Source organism: Meriones unguiculatus, chromosome 16 (genome assembly GCF_030254825.1).
Source record: "Meriones unguiculatus strain TT.TT164.6M chromosome 16, Bangor_MerUng_6.1, whole genome shotgun sequence".
Classification (NCBI taxonomy): Eukaryota; Metazoa; Chordata; class Mammalia; order Rodentia; family Muridae; genus Meriones; species Meriones unguiculatus.
This window is the reverse complement of record NC_083363.1, coordinates 15,297,370-15,313,090: the sequence shown is the minus strand read 5'-3', so window position 1 is coordinate 15,313,090 and position 15,721 is coordinate 15,297,370. Positions and strand designations below refer to the sequence as shown.

Genomic DNA, 15,721 nt, shown 5'->3' with positions numbered 1-15,721 from the left:
TGGGAGTGCTTCTTCAGGTTGTCAGTGTCAACAGGTCAGCCAGAGTGCTCCCTACAATACAGAGGTAGCTGGGGTAGCTTTCAGCTGATTATAGTGAGGTGCCAACATTAACCATGGCGGATCTCTTAAACTGCTGGTTTCTGAGGGCCATCTTCAGGCACTGAGTGTGCACCTTACTGATGATTTTCAAGAGGGTAGTCCCAGCCACACCTTAAGAAACTCTCAGGTAAGACATAGCATGGGTTTCCTGTGAAGGCCCTAGCTTCTCAAAATGCACAAGTCAGCTGGTGTCTGAAATTCAGTTTACTCATTAATGTGAATAGTACGTCAACACTTGTCTAATAGGATTAAATGTGTGCGCATGGAACAATGCATGCATGTGCCTGTGACTGTGTTTTTCCTCCATCTGGTATAGGTATGTAGCCCGTGACATATTTTACCTGAAGACAAATGCAAAATTAAAGTGACAGTGCTTGAAAATGGTGTCCAGTGCCTGAAGATGTTTCTGGGTTTTAAACAACTTGTAACTTTCATACCAATAATTATTTAAACCATACTTATTATGCCCTGAGAAAATATCTGATGAAGGGTCTCAAATAGCCCAGAATTGCTGACCGCCATGAGGCAAAATGTACAGTATCTCTAGAATAAAGAAAGAGCCGAATCAATGGAGTAATGCATTAATAAACAAGATGGATTGTACTTAGAAGTTCTCAGGCATGAAGATATCACTAAACACTGCCAGAGTGTCTCCCGTGCCAGGAATGGTACCCAGTGCTTACAGAAAGTTAAGGGTGGGGGCAGTAAGATGTAAAAAGTTCGAAAGAGTTATAACCACATTTGAGTCTATTGATCCATTTCCTCTGCAAGGATGACTGTTCTCACATGAAGAAGATAAAGCTGAGACTAGATTGTGAATGTAACTGTGCTGGAACAGTACTAGCTTGATGTTTCAAACAAATGGGACAGAAAAATCACCACATGGCACCATGTGGCCCAGGCTGGCTAAGCACTTATTTGCTTTCTCTCACTTGTGGAAATATTGCCTCACTGCATTTTAAGGCTCCTTGCAGTGAGGTCTGGTTATATGAGTCATGTATGGCCAAAGGAGATGGGTGGACTTGGCCGTAAGTGGCAAGACTGTTGGCTTAGCTATGAACAAAGAGATGGAAGGAAATTGTTTCAAATCAAGGATCAGAGAAGAAATGTCCTGGTGTTTAGGAATGCCCAGTGGGTTCTGACCAGAGTGAAACATACCACAAGTGTACACACACACACACATACACACACACACACACATACAGAATTCCTGGTTTGTTCGGTGACTGAGATTTAGAGGCGCACCAGTCCATTTTCCATTGCTATGGAAAACTACTTAAGGCTGGGTAGTCTACAAAAAAGAAGAGATTTACTCAACTCACATTTTGAAGGTTACAAGTCAAGGTTCAGCAGCCCCTTAGTTCAGCCTTCAATGAGGGCTTCGTGGCCAAAATATCATCATGACAAAAACTTATACAGACGAGATCACATGGCCAGAGAGGAAGCCAAAGAGAATCAAGGACCAGCCTTCCTCTCTCGTTAGAACTAAACAGTGGTCCTGTGACTATGAGATCACTCCCAAGGTCAGGACCTTTCATGAACTCATTATATCATCATAGGCCTCCCTCTTCAAGGTACTGCCATCTGCTACTCAGGCGCAGGGTCCCAGAGAACACACTGAAGCACAGTGGTTGTTTAGCTTGCACAGCCATGAGGTAACCTTGAGAACTTGTAATAATATCACGCCAAGCAGCTCTGGGATTATTATCAACAGCCATTAATTAAGGGAACAGCCAGGTCAAGTTGGCGAGAGCCTTTCAGGACAGAGATCAGAATTAGCACCAGCCACTTACGGGAAGTCCTTCAAACAAAGTGAAACATCGATGGTGATGAAGAATACAATTAGAAATATAACACATACACACACACACACACACAAAGAAGAAAATTGACCTGATAATTTTTTTTCTGCAAAAGATGTCTTCCAATCAAAATGGAATGCTTATTTCAGACAGGAATAATTATTAGTGACTATTAGTGAAACCATATCACATTCTAAAATATGGAAGATTAAAGTCACATTGATAAAGGAATTTGGGGGGACAGGAAGGTTTTTAAATTTAGCCAGGCAATTACTTAGCTGAAACACCAGTACTTATGTCACACACGCACCTGGATGCATGCATGAGTTCATATGTGTGCGCGTGCACACACACACACACACACACACACACACACACACACACACTACAAAAATTAGGCAGGATAACATTAGGTTTTAATATAACTGACAGGTCTTTGGCTTTTGTCTCTTTGAGGAATTGGTTGCAAACAGAGCAACTGCATGACCTGCATTGCTCAGGGCAGGGGCTGTTTGTACTTTCTCTGTTCACTTATTAATAGCGCCCCCTTTCTTCCTTCAGAGCGCTCTAGTTGAGATGATAAATTATACACTCTGCCCAGGATCCCATGGCAAGCAAACGCTCCACTCCCTACAGCTGGCATCGCATCAGTCACTGATGGCACTAATGATGCCCAGAAAGTTCTGTTGATGAAGCAGAGAGCGTTCCCTGCCCTTTAGCTTTATCTGACAATTATTCTGTTATACTTTTATGTGGGTTTGCTTTATGGTCCTTCGCCCCCAGGCTCTGGAACTGTAAAGAAATAAAAGCAGGTTTCTCTTGCACACCCTGCCCAATTGCCACAAACACAGGATAGATTAATGACCAACAGCTTCTCTCCTGTATACACTCACTCCCATAAATCAAGACAACAAATGAACAATTTTAAATTGAAAACTGTTCATCTAAGTAGTTAACCCCCAGGTTTTGTTTTGTTGCGGGGGTGGGAGAGATGGAATCCGGCATTTTACAAACAGCATGTGTTGGAAGGTCCGCCAGCACGGAGCTCTGATGCGCAATCTCTTACGCTGTTTTACCAAGCAGACTTGAAGAAAAATGTTGTAGTGAGTGTGTGAGAATGGGGCAATGATAAAAATCACTTGAAAAATTTCTCATGCTAACATTTACTCGTTGCCGCGGCCGTGGTTCTCAAGTTGACCTTTCCATAGCCCTCAGGAACCTGAACAGACTACAGCGTACCTTTATTCAGTCTCGCCTGCCGTTTGTTAAGTCCCAGTTTGTATGTTTGGATGAGCATTCATAGCTCGTTCAACAGAAATGTGAGATGCACGTGAGTGTTTGAAGATTTTTCAAAAAGCCCTTTCCATTTCTGGGGGACCATGTTGTGATTCTTCCTGTGACTTCTAAATTCCAGGGTGCAAAATGAGAACAGTGCTGCTCTCTAAGGAACACGCTGGGGCTTCATCACAAGCCATCTGTTTGCTGTCATGATCTCCAACTTAATGAGCTGCAACCGAGCTGGGTTAAGAGCCCAGCCATTTGCTGACCCTAGAACCTCACATAAACAAATGGAGGTATTGGTGGTTAATTTGTCTTATTTTGAGTATTAAAGGGTTTAGCAGTAGGATTGCCTTCCATGATGCTTAGCTTATAACAAGCATTTCAATTATGTGTCATTGTTACTTCCTTAATCAGAACGCTGAGATCACCTGCTCCCTGAATTTTGTGCTAGGAAGTATTAAAAGAGACATTTAGAGGCTTCTAGTGATCCCAGGAGGTAAAACAACACCAAAATCTGGGATGCTATACTGGAAGATGAAAGCACTGGGGGTTTTAGCTTGAGAAAAGAAACCAAAAATTGACAATAACATTAAAATCTAAGAATTATTATGAAGATCATGCAACCAGGCTGTGCTATGCTTCTACGTGGATGAACATGAATAAACATCACAGCAAGGAGCCTTGACTGAACACACATAGTGAAGAGGTAGATACTGAAGCCTATTGCCTCTGGGGACAACTTGGCTAATTTAGGCAAAGAGCTAGCCTGGCTGTCCGGATCTATGCAGGCATTTTATAAGCAGATAGGTGGTATCAGAATTCTGGTAAACCCCTAGAAATGGAAATTGTTGGTTATGTAATTAAATGGTGACTTTATTATTGTCAGGGCTATGCTGGCTACATTTTTCTTTGAGAGGAGCAAGCATATGAGAAGTCCCACCAAAATGCCACAAACAAGCTAACGGCACCATTTTCACTCCTGACCAAGAAGGCCTTCCTGTAAGGGGACTTAAACCCCATTGGTCGGAGCCAGAATTAAGGGTTCCACTGGGTCACACATGAAGGCCATCCTATTTTACACTTGAAATGGATTTAGCACAGTTGTGCAAATGTATACTAGCCAAGGCTGGAACAAAATGAGACCAGGGTTCAGTGACATCAGAAAGGATCAACCAGGAGAGAGAAATAGGGATCCATCCCCACCCCATAGTCTGCAGCATTGCTCCATGTCAGGTAGGGAACTGACCCAGTGACCTTTAAAAATGTCCTCTAGTTTAAGCCCTCTGTGCTGTTACTGTTACCAGCTATCCTAGTTAAAATTCCCAAACTAGTTTCTCTATAATTTCTCTAAAGGCAGTGCAAGTGTAGAAAGGCTGTAGATGTGATTGTCTAAACAGTCTGCTTAAGACACAACACCCCACTCAGTCTGCAAATGGAATTTTCTTTTTTATAATTTATTTATTTTTATTCTATGTGCATTGGTGTTCTGCCTGTGGGTGTCAGATCTTGGAGTTACAGTTGTGAGCTGCCATGCCGGTGCTGGGAATTGAACCCGGTCCTCTGAAAGAGCATTTAGTGCTCCTAACTACTTAGCCATCTCTCCAGCCAACATGGAATTTTCAATCAGTAAGCATTACTGATAGCCTGATAGGTGTATACAAATAATTGGGCTAGGTGCCCACAAGGATAAGCAGACATGCAAAGAAAGGCTGTGTGCAGGTGACTTAAAGTAGCTCATCACTGACTACAAGGGACGGACGTTGGGCCACACTGCACTGTGGCTAACTTAGTGAGGAGCAATGATTCATAAGTAAACCACTAATAGGCCCATGCTAGTACTCAGAGAGCGTGTAGTGCTTTAGTCACTTAGCACATGACTAGCTAAGCTCTGTGCAGTGTGTACTAGATGCCTGGGGCATGACCATGACCAGCAGAGGCTCAGAGGACAGCTGGAGATGACATAACCCTCCTGCTTACTGTTATCAGGTCATGTGTGCAAACCTAGATCTCCTGAAGTCACAGTACCATTCTGAAGAAACAAATATGATAAGAACACACACATGCGCACACACATACATTCACATACACACCAACACATGTAACATTCATGCACATACACACATACATGCACACATACACACACACAGACCAACACTTACACCCTTCACATCCTCAGCACCCCCCCCACACACATACACGGTTCTCCTCATAACTAATTCAGTTGGGAAGCATCTCTAAGTGGGTAAGAGGGCAACCTCATGTAACCTAAAGCAACCTGGGCAGATTGCAGGTTGCATAAACACGCAGCCTGAAGAACTAGCACAAGAACCATGCAAGCACTAGGCATTGCTACCTATCAGCTGCCAGAATGGGAGACGGGAGGGGATCCAGCATGGAGCCCAGGGAGCAGGAGATGGAAGGCAGGGCAGAAATCCAGGCTGAACATTTGCCTTTTACTGTTCCAAGGCAAGTACTCTAGCTTCCGGGAAATAGACATATGGGTGGCACAGATTTCAGAAGTGGAGGAAACTCAGCATCCTGAAAAGGAAGGCCTCACGAAGACTTCAATTGCCCTGTTACACCTCCGAAGCATGCTCCAGACTGTGTTCAAGATGCTCTTTGATCTCATTAGGCCAGTGCTGAAGATGAAGATTGTGAGCTAAAGTTGACCTTTGTTGAAGAGATACTCTTTAACCAAAAATGTTCTCTTCAGGGTCTATGACTTCTGCTACTATACAATTCACTAAAGAACTTGTAATTCAATAAAGGTTAAAAGCCACAACAAACAAACACTACAGCCATAATCCCAGTATAAAATTCCAATTCATTTTGTCAGTAAGAGGCAAACCCAGCACTCAGGTCACCACCACACTAGCTAACTTCATAATGGAAAACTGGGGTTGTAAATATTTGTTTCACAGGGTTATCTTAGGGATTAAATGACATGATGTTTGAAAAGTACTCAATACAATGCTTAAGACTTGATAGGTAGGAAAACAATTTCCTCAAATGCATTTCATTCCCTCTCCCTGAAGTCCTGGGGACCAAACACATGCCTGTGTGGGTTAGATGATTGCTCCACTACTGAGCTTTATCCATGGGCCTTTGATGATGTTGACATTTCTCTGATTCTCACAGGCATGCTTCCTTGTGTCATTTGCAGGTAGAGCAACATGAATATGTCTCTCATGTTGGACATTCTTCTACATCTCAAGAATGTCTATAGAAAATATAGGCACAATAGTTAAAAGGATTCTAAAGGAAAATTGAAAAAGAAAGCTTGTTACAGAAATAATATACCCTCCCACTGAAAACTCATGCCATACAATGAGAGATAAGGAGAAAGCTCTTTAATATCCTTTGTGTGACTTTTGGCTAATGCCCAAGGAAGAGCCAGTCTTAAATAGGAGATTCTGCTAGCTTATATACACCTTAAGCTTATACATTTTGCATATTTTGTCATCCTTAAATCTCTTTTAGCTCCTGGTTCCAGGTTACACTTTGGATAATTTAAACAGAAACAAGAAACTGCAAGTCTGACCACCTGGGCAAATGAGAGATCTCCAGAGTGAAGATATTGCCCGAATTATCTCTTAAGTTTAATTGTTACCCTGGATCATCGTGCCCACCGCGAATTAATGATGTTGTGACTCCATGCTGCCCATCTTGAGCTGCCCTCAGAGATGTGTCTTTTGTTATGGCAACTGGCCTAATGCATGGGTTTAAGTAGGCTGTCTGCTTTGTTATGGGAGCAGAGCCTAATGGCTGGTCAATCCTAGTGAACAAATATTCACAACCTAAGTTTTGTTCATCTCTAACAGGCCAGGTTGGCACACAACTTGCTTATCTTTGGGGTATGGGGGTGGTGGCATCACTCTCTTAGCTAAATTCTACTTTGAGTGATTCATTGTCTCTCAAGCACATCCATTAGCAAATTCTTTATAGCATCAGTTCTATTACTTTTTCTTCTGCATCAAGCTGAGGACTGACTAGCAGCAAAATTGACACATTATTTCAGATTGTGGGACTTCCCAAATCAGCACTGACATGTATCTGTTGGGCATCTCCCTAGTATAGCCAAAGCTGTGCTAACTTGGGAAAATATAAAACACATCTTTTACCATCAAATTATTATCATTATAAAACAAATTAAACTGATTGCTCCTCTCATTGCAGATGTCTTTCCCCCATTGATTTTATGTTGGTTTTTTAATGCAGTTTCTGTATGTTTCCATCTTCAACTAGAAGACTCAGGGAATGAAAGTATGAACACAAATTCCTGCTAAGCAATTTACGACTGACTATCGCTGTGTGGGGAGCTTCCTGATTAGGGTCAGGTAGACATCCATTTACTCTATGTGGGAAGTTCAATTAGATTCCCAATAATCCTATTTTATAGATGAAATTAAAAAACAGCACTGAAGGTGTGAATTACTTGCCAAGTCTGCCTCAGACTCCAAAGCCTGTGTTTTCACTGCACAGACTCCTACGAACTCTTCAACTTCAATATTAATCCCTTACAGCAAAATAAATAAAAGAAGACAATACCTAAGTAGCATGCATATAAATTGCTTAATTAGTACGGATTTATTCCACAAATATTTGTTAGGCACTGGTCATTTACCAAGCTATGCTGCCAAAGAGTAAGACCAGTATCTCAGCAAAAGCCACAAAGGATGCTTCTTACTCTCCTTCTCCTCAGGCGCTCCCATCCCTGTGCCTTCGCCTTCTGTGTCTGAAGGCTTCGAAGGGCTCAAGAGACCTCAGCTGTTTCTTCTGCTACTGGTTCATCTTTTAGACATTTGGAACTGCCATTCAGGCCACTGTCCTCAACCTTACCGGCTCTAACTGTCATCTCAAGAGAGGGAGGTTTACCTCTCCTTGACTTGTATTACTAAGCCAGGAACAACCCATGAGAACTTGTGCTCTGAATGCCCTGTTGAAGTATGAGTGAAGGCCTTTTCTCCTTTTAATTTTAAAAATCTTTTGGTTATCTCACAAGCTCCAGGCATGTATGCTAGACTCTAAACCTCTGGACACTGGAATAGTAGACAAGGTGATTAATTATCCCTCCCTTTACTGAACAAGTCCTGTAGCCTTCAGTTGGACCTAGAATATGTCTTGTCTAGGGGACTTTATGTTAATAGAGAATAGGGCATCAGCCATGGCTACTCCAGATGCACCCAATGTCAAGTGCAGAGTACCCTTACATTCTCAAAGGTGAATGTTATCAATGCCCTATATGATACAGAGATGCTGTCAATACAAATGTCAACAGCAACCCGTGACCACATTCATGATGTCTACCCTGTGTGTCTCTCATGGGTCTATGTGCACATTAGACTCTTCCACATCTATGTGTGAGTCAGGCATTGTGAGTACAGTGATTAAGATGTCTTCTTACTATCAAATACCTCGTATTCTGGAACTCAAGTTAATTAGCGTTTACGGTGTGCCTGGCATGCTATGCTATGTGGCATTCTTAAAATATCACTTACTCCTCAGCGTAGCATAATTGCATTGGTATGACAATGTAGGCTCAGGAAGGGTAAGTCATTCCCAGGTCTCATGGGTTTTAGGTAATAGAGCTGTGAACAACAGTGATCAATGATCACATATCCCTTTCATACTATCAGGTTTCTTTTCTTTGAACTGTCCCAGCTTAGTTCCAATTTCTGAGAGAAATGATGCAAGAAAGATAAGTAAAAGGCATTTAAATCATAATTAGCATGAACAAAATGTGCATTATTATTTTTATGTTGAGCCTGTTTGTGCGAATGTTTCGTTATAAGAGCATTTCAGTTGATAAAAATCCAAAGATGCACATTTGCTAGTTGAAGCAAGAAAATGTCAATAATCCCACGTTGTTTTATTAATTTAGACATGGCTCAGGCAAGTACAGCTGGCACCGCTATTCTTAGAGCTAGAAAAGATGACAAAAAAATACTTCTGTGAACAGACAGACTCAGTCAGATTTGGGAGATACACTTCCACTTTCAAGTCCTTAGTCAATCCCATCCCTCTTGGCCCTCAAAAAATTACCTAGTGAAAACTGTGCTAGAGAGATGAATGAGAGAATGGAATTAATCAAAATGAGATGAGGGTCCAGCAGTCTATCACAGGTAGTAGTTTGATTAATGAAAGCCAGAAATCATCTAACATAATTTGGGAAATTGATGAGATGCAGGCAAAAAAGTAAAAATAAAAATTCTAGCTTTTCTAGAAAGAAAAAATATCCTTTGTGTTTGTTTGGGCCTTTTGACCTAGAGATGTCAAGGCATTTCACAAGCAATTTCTTTTACTCATGTTCCTGCTGTAGAGAAATCAACAGAGGCATTAATGAAAGCTTCCCTCTAGGCTAGCAGGAAATGGGAGTAAAGAAGAAAGGAGCCAAGGTACTTACAACTTTTCCAGTAATTGATGCCTCCAATAAAGATCAACCAGGGTCTTAATGGAGTTGTTTCCATCAATCTGGTAGTAGACGTCTGTGGGAATACCTGCTCAATCCAGAGTGGTCTTTCTCTGAAAATTACTGAAATGAGTCCTGAAACCATATTTGTTCCCTGTTATTTCCCATCTTCCTCCAGGAAACTTCACTGAAACTAAGGGATACCCACCCTAACCAGGGTCAACCAGATTCTCTGAGTTGTGACATACACTGTAATTGAGAGATCCGCTTAGTATTTAAGTCAGGAACAGTGAGAGAAGCTAGAGCAAAGACAGAATCTTCAAAGAGAAGAGTAAGATGGTCATGTCAGAACTGGTCACGTGTCTACTTTGGTTCCTACCAACTTTCTAGTTCCCAGTTCTGGACTCCTGTGAGATGCAGCCCCAAGGTCAGCCTTTAGGTTGAGTAGAACACTCTTGAATCTAACTATTGCATTCTTCTTCCACACACATTAGCTCCAATTGGTTTCTGTGCCTTGCCACTGGATGTTTCTCTCCTAAGTGTTCTGTAGTTGTATGATTGTGCCCTCGTTATCATTGAGATCTCTGTCTTACTGTGGTTCAGTTCTTCTGTATCTCTGATTATTTCTCAGTCTACACTCACTATGTCATTTCTCCTACTACCCTTTACATTTAGGTAGTGTCTGAAATTCTTTGCTCAGTCCTTCTCGCCATCCATTTCCCAGCAAATCTTAATTCCTCTTTGGTTTCAGTTAATACTTAAATCTGAATCTGTATTTATATATATACATTCTGCCATACCTCTTGGCTGATATTCCTAAGCCAGACTAACTTACGCATATTGTCCTCTTCTTTCTCCCAGAGCATCTCCTTCCCTTCTGAGATTATATTCCTGCCAGTCTTTCCAGCTGTAGTTTACAGAGCTATTTTCAGTCTGTTTCTGATTTTTGTCCTTTCATTGCTATTCATTCAGTCATTGTCATCTCACAATTAAATAACTTTCTGTAATTTTCTAAAAACCTTCCTTTATATGATGTAACCACCCCTAGCTACTGTTAGTCCTCCTCTGGACCCTACCAGAATTATGTATAAACACATACTAGCCAAGGTTATTCATATACTAAAATAAAAACTCAACAAACAAAACCCAAAGGTCAGTGGATCCATATTTCTTACAAAGGCCATGATACGTTATTTATTACAGAAGTCCCAGTAGAATTTACCTTCAAACTACCATTTTAGCTTTATTTCCCGCTCCATTAAGTACAATTACCTCACCGTCTACAAGTTGTTTCTCAGCTACTTCATGGCATTCATTAATTCACTCATCCATCCATCCATCCATCCATCCATCCATCCATCCTCCATCTGTCTGCCTATTAAATTAGTCTTTATTTGCAAGGTACCAAAATTTCGGTTATGACTTGGGCCTGGTGCTCTTCTGACGGAGGTTCCCATCTAAGATGAGAGACTTGTAAATTGCATTGTCATCCACATGAAAAACAGAATTAATGGGATGCCTGCCACCAGCACCGGTTGAGAGAACCCCTGGAGTGGTGATGGGCAGCTGCTCGCTGGTGGACTTTGAGAACGGTTTGGTCACTGGCCTGTAAAGGCACTCACTCACTGGGATACTTGATCTGGTTATTACTGATGGCAGGAAGTTACACCCAACTGGAAAGGGAAGATTAGCAAAAGCAACAGGAGAAAATACCACACAAATAACGTGATTTTAAATGTTTTTAAGAAATTATCATTTTCTAATGTCCAAAACTTTACTGCTGAGTTTATTAAGTATTGAAAGAGATGTTTGCCTGCTGTATGCTAAAAGACTTCAGCACTCCATGATCAGAATACTACCTAAATCAGCATATCAACTTGTTAGGATAATACAGGGTCTATAAAAACTCTGGGTCCCTCCCAGTACCCAAAATAAGTGGGCTGCACGTCACTCAGCTTGAGCTGCCATGGCCTCAGAATCTACCCCACCCTTCTGAAACTCTTTCTATGAGGTCGTGTGAGACATTTTATCTGACTTGACTTTAAGATCTGATCCCCTCTCAGAGCTATGGTATGGTGAAACCAAAAGACTACTTCAAGGTTCTGGAACTGAGAAATCTGTTCACTAATGTAACATCTACCCTACAGTCACTACTTAGATCTCTCTAGACCTCTGTTTTCTCAATAGGTAAAGTGAGATAGTGTTGGCCATACAATTTTCAGAACCACTAAAAATTATTGAGAAGAGCTGGGCGCGGTGGCACATGCCTATAATCCAAGCCCTCGGGGAGGCAGAGGCAGGAGGATTTCTAGGAGTCTGAGGCCAGCCTGGTCTACAAAGAGAGTCCAGGACAGCCAAGGCTATGCATAAAAACCCTGCCTCTAAAATCCAAACAAACAAACAAACAAATAAATAAAGACAGAGCGCAAAACCAGAGTTTAATGTCAGATTCCCACTGGCTTTGTGCACCCACCTTCCCCCTCCCCTAACACACACACACACACACACACACACACACACACACACGTGAAGCTTATTTCTTACATACTGTGCAGGTTTGAAGACTTGTGGGGTCTCCTGTGAGCAGTGTCACTCTTCATCTCTCAGAGTCCACATCATGCTCACTGTTTTTATGACAACAAAAAGAGAATAGAAGATTTTGAAACAAAGTTCTCTGTTTTCTAAGGGGATGTCTGCCATTGTCCTCCTCTGCTTGAAATCACCAAATGAAAGAATAATGTCCCATTGTGTATGGGAAGGAGTGAAATACACGTGGGGGAAAGCCATAGGCTGCTATTGAGTCACAACCATGTAAAGAGAACAGTCTCTCACACACATACTCATGTATGTTAAAAGCCTATGTAGGAAAAGGTTTTCAACACTGCCTAATGGTTTTCCTGAATAACTTACGGTTTGCAAACTTAAAAGTGACTCCTGGGCTTTTCTTGTTTGACAAGTAAAAGTAACGAACAAATCTGTACAGGGTCGGGTCTATCTGTCTGGGGTTATGTTGCTCTGTCAGGCACTTGGCACTTACAGTGGATCCTCAAAAGGAAAGCAGAGCGATTACATTTTTAAAGAATAAATTTTCAATTCAAAATCTCCCTGATTTTATAACAACAAGGCATTATACAAAGAGGAGGTCACTTTTCTAGAGACCCATGAAAACCACACATAGTAGCTCAAGCCTGGAAATCCTGACTCCATGTTGTCTCTGGCCTTCTCTATCCTCCCTTGATGCTCTGATATGTGTGTGCATTTTAAAAGTAAGTTTGTGAATACATGTAAGCATGCATGTATGTATGTAAAGAAAAAAAGAGGAAAAGAGAATTATATATATGCATATATACACGCATGGGTATATGCATACTCTTTTTCTTGAGAACACAACAATACATGTGCACTTCCATGCCAGAAACATCTCAAAACATCTGAACCTGTGACAGGGTCACCCTGTGACAGAGCTAGATTTCAGAATCTGGTTAAGAAAATATGCAGCGAATTCACTCCTCTCCAGTAAAGGCCTGTGTCATCATGTAAAACCTCCAAGGATTTGTTGGAGATTAGAGTTAAAAGTAAACCTGACCTTCTAAAAACAGGGATGCTTCTATATGAATTTTAAATTGATTTAAGATTAGAAAAGTCATGTTTAACACTGCCAGGGCACTTGACTTAAAGTCATCTAGAAAAGGCCTTTTGAAACTATCTTGTGCTTCTTGGATGCTTGCTAAGGATTTTTGAGTGTTTTCAGTGGTCTGTGAAATAAAAAAAAGAATTTAATATATGAAAATTCTTTTTTCTGCCCTATGTTCCTTTTTAATTCCAAAATTATGTTCTTGCCATTCTACTGGTATAAGAATTATTTCCAAGGTTGGAGACTTACAGCCTAGTGGAGAGAACACAGACTTTCAAAACCCAAGTCAGTCCTCATAGCCACCATTATGTTAGCCTGGTTCTGTTTCGAGGGCCCCAGTTTCTTGCCCTGTAAAATGGTGTAAACAATGTGTGTGACATGGCAAGAACTGTCTACTATGATCGCTATTGGCCCTGTGTCTGAGAACTATTTGCTGTCATGTAGAAGGGAAAATGTAATGTCTAACTCGATAGACCTCCTAAAAGAAATGCCTTGAAAGCGAATGACACCCACCCCCGTCTCATTTTTAGCACTTCATTAGCATTGTTATTCTTTTGGTTGTCCTTCAGCCATCTCAGCAGATCATTTTAATTCATCGATTGTAAGTTTGAAGCAGCCATAATTTTTTGCCTGACTATAAGTTTGCTGTATGTGGACATGTTCTCCATATTTAGCCTATGAATATGAAATTTTTAGTATGTTACCAAAATGCCAGCATATTGCAAATCTGAACATAGGTAAAACTTTCATTTATAGGAAAATATCAGGCCCAGTAAACCTTCACAAACTAGATTTTTTTTTCTTTCCTTAACAATTAATCTATGGGAAACCACTGAAGAGCTTGTTGGGGAAAACACCCCAAAAGACATTTAATCCCGCTGTGAGTTTTATCCACACACAACATGATGAACAATAAAGCTGTCCTTTACCCTGGCCCATGCTTCCATCAAAGGATGCCAGGGATGAGGATGCCATGTTCCTTTAAAGATTCCTGACCGGGTTTTTCTTTTCATACTCTGCTTGAGAAAAGGAAGGGTTAGGAAAAAGATGAAGGAGGAGGAAAGGAAAAAAAAAAAAACAGAAAAGGAAATGTGAGGTATTTTCAGAAAGTTATCTAATGGTTTATTTCTTTAAAATCTTTTCCCAAGAATGCCCTTTGCTTAGTGATTGTATATGCTGCTATGTTTCTTGTACGCTAGTAATGTTCTGCTTTTTTGTGTTGTTTTGTTTCTTGGCAGGGCTAGAGATATAACCAGGGACCTCCTTCTACCACTAAGCTATATTCCAAGCCCAGATTTTGCATATTTTAAAGACAGTGTCTGAATTACTGCTCAGTTTCAAATCCAGCATGTTTTTTTAAGCAGCTTATTTTTCTACTATGATACTGTATTGTTGTCACTGAAACCCAAGCTTGTTTCTTTCTGCATTGTCATCTAGATGAGCCGCCTGTGGGATGCCTTAGAATTGGAAGAGCCCCATGAAGAATGCATCCTAAAACTAGCCCAGAGACACTAATAGGCTGATTAGCACCACCAGTGAGGGTGTGCTTAGGTGTACAGAACACACATTTACAGAACACATGACGTCTGAGACACCGATTCACCTCCATCATCAAACAGGGCTGGGACAGCTCTTCTTGACTGGTTGGTTCTAAACCCATCTCCTTTTCCCCCTCTTATTTTCTTTACAGCTAAATTCACCTACTTACCAGGTCAACTCCAGGCTGAATTAACTCCTGACAACCCCAAGACCTGAGCTACTATTTGGGACTGCTACTGTCTCTTTAGGCTCATACATTTAGTCTCTGAAGCATTGCCAGGAAGGAGAATTGCTTTTGTTTCTGTCAATCTCTTGTAGGAACTAGAATTCCACCCCGCATCAGAGATCTTTGCTTGAAACTTTCCTAAGCTCAGCTGCTAGACCACTGACCTGTACACCATCTGTTCTTAGACACCTCTCTCCATCCTGCCTTGCAACTTATTGAGCATTGATTGGACTCCAGATGCCATAGTTGGCATGAAGCCTACCTCGGTTAATGAATAGCGTTGTTGGGAACACTGACTCCGAGGTTGGGATGAGTCATGGCTCCATCAATTATGACCTGCATAATTGGAGCAAGCCGCTTAAGGCCTCCACGTGTCTATTCCATGCCTAGGGTGATGACGTCCAGGGTGATGATACCACCACTGCTTAGCTTCTCGGTGAAGAGAAATGAAATGATTTCTATAACTCACATGTTCACACATATGGGGCATGCAGCAATTATTGGTTACATTTACATATGCTCAAGCCCACGGGAGCTTTGTAACAACTGTGCCATGGACATTTTTATGTTCTTTGCACCAATGAAAAGGAAAAACAAACCAACAAACCTCAGAGACAATTAGAGACAAGTAACTTACTTATGGACATTGACAGAGCTGAAGTTTGAGCCCACCTGCCTGATTCCAAGCACAACAACTCAGCAAATACTTGTTCACTGCCCACGAGCTGCTA

General features: G+C 41.3%; 1 protein-coding gene across 2 annotated transcripts in view; it reads right to left on the bottom strand.

The window, feature by feature from the left end:
- Phyhipl (phytanoyl-CoA 2-hydroxylase interacting protein like) overlaps window positions 1–12,159 on the bottom strand; it is a 148,611-nt gene extending 136,452 nt beyond the window's left edge. Inside the window, exon 1 of one of the 2 annotated variants that reach the window (XM_060369374.1) lies at window positions 12,140–12,159. The gene's annotated coding sequence lies outside the window, so the exon portion shown is untranslated. Of the gene's footprint in view, window positions 1–9,585; window positions 9,605–12,139 lie in introns of those variants that run through there. The other variant, XM_060369373.1, reaches the window with a different exon arrangement.
- Between the last annotated feature and the right edge of the window lie 3,562 nt (window positions 12,160–15,721).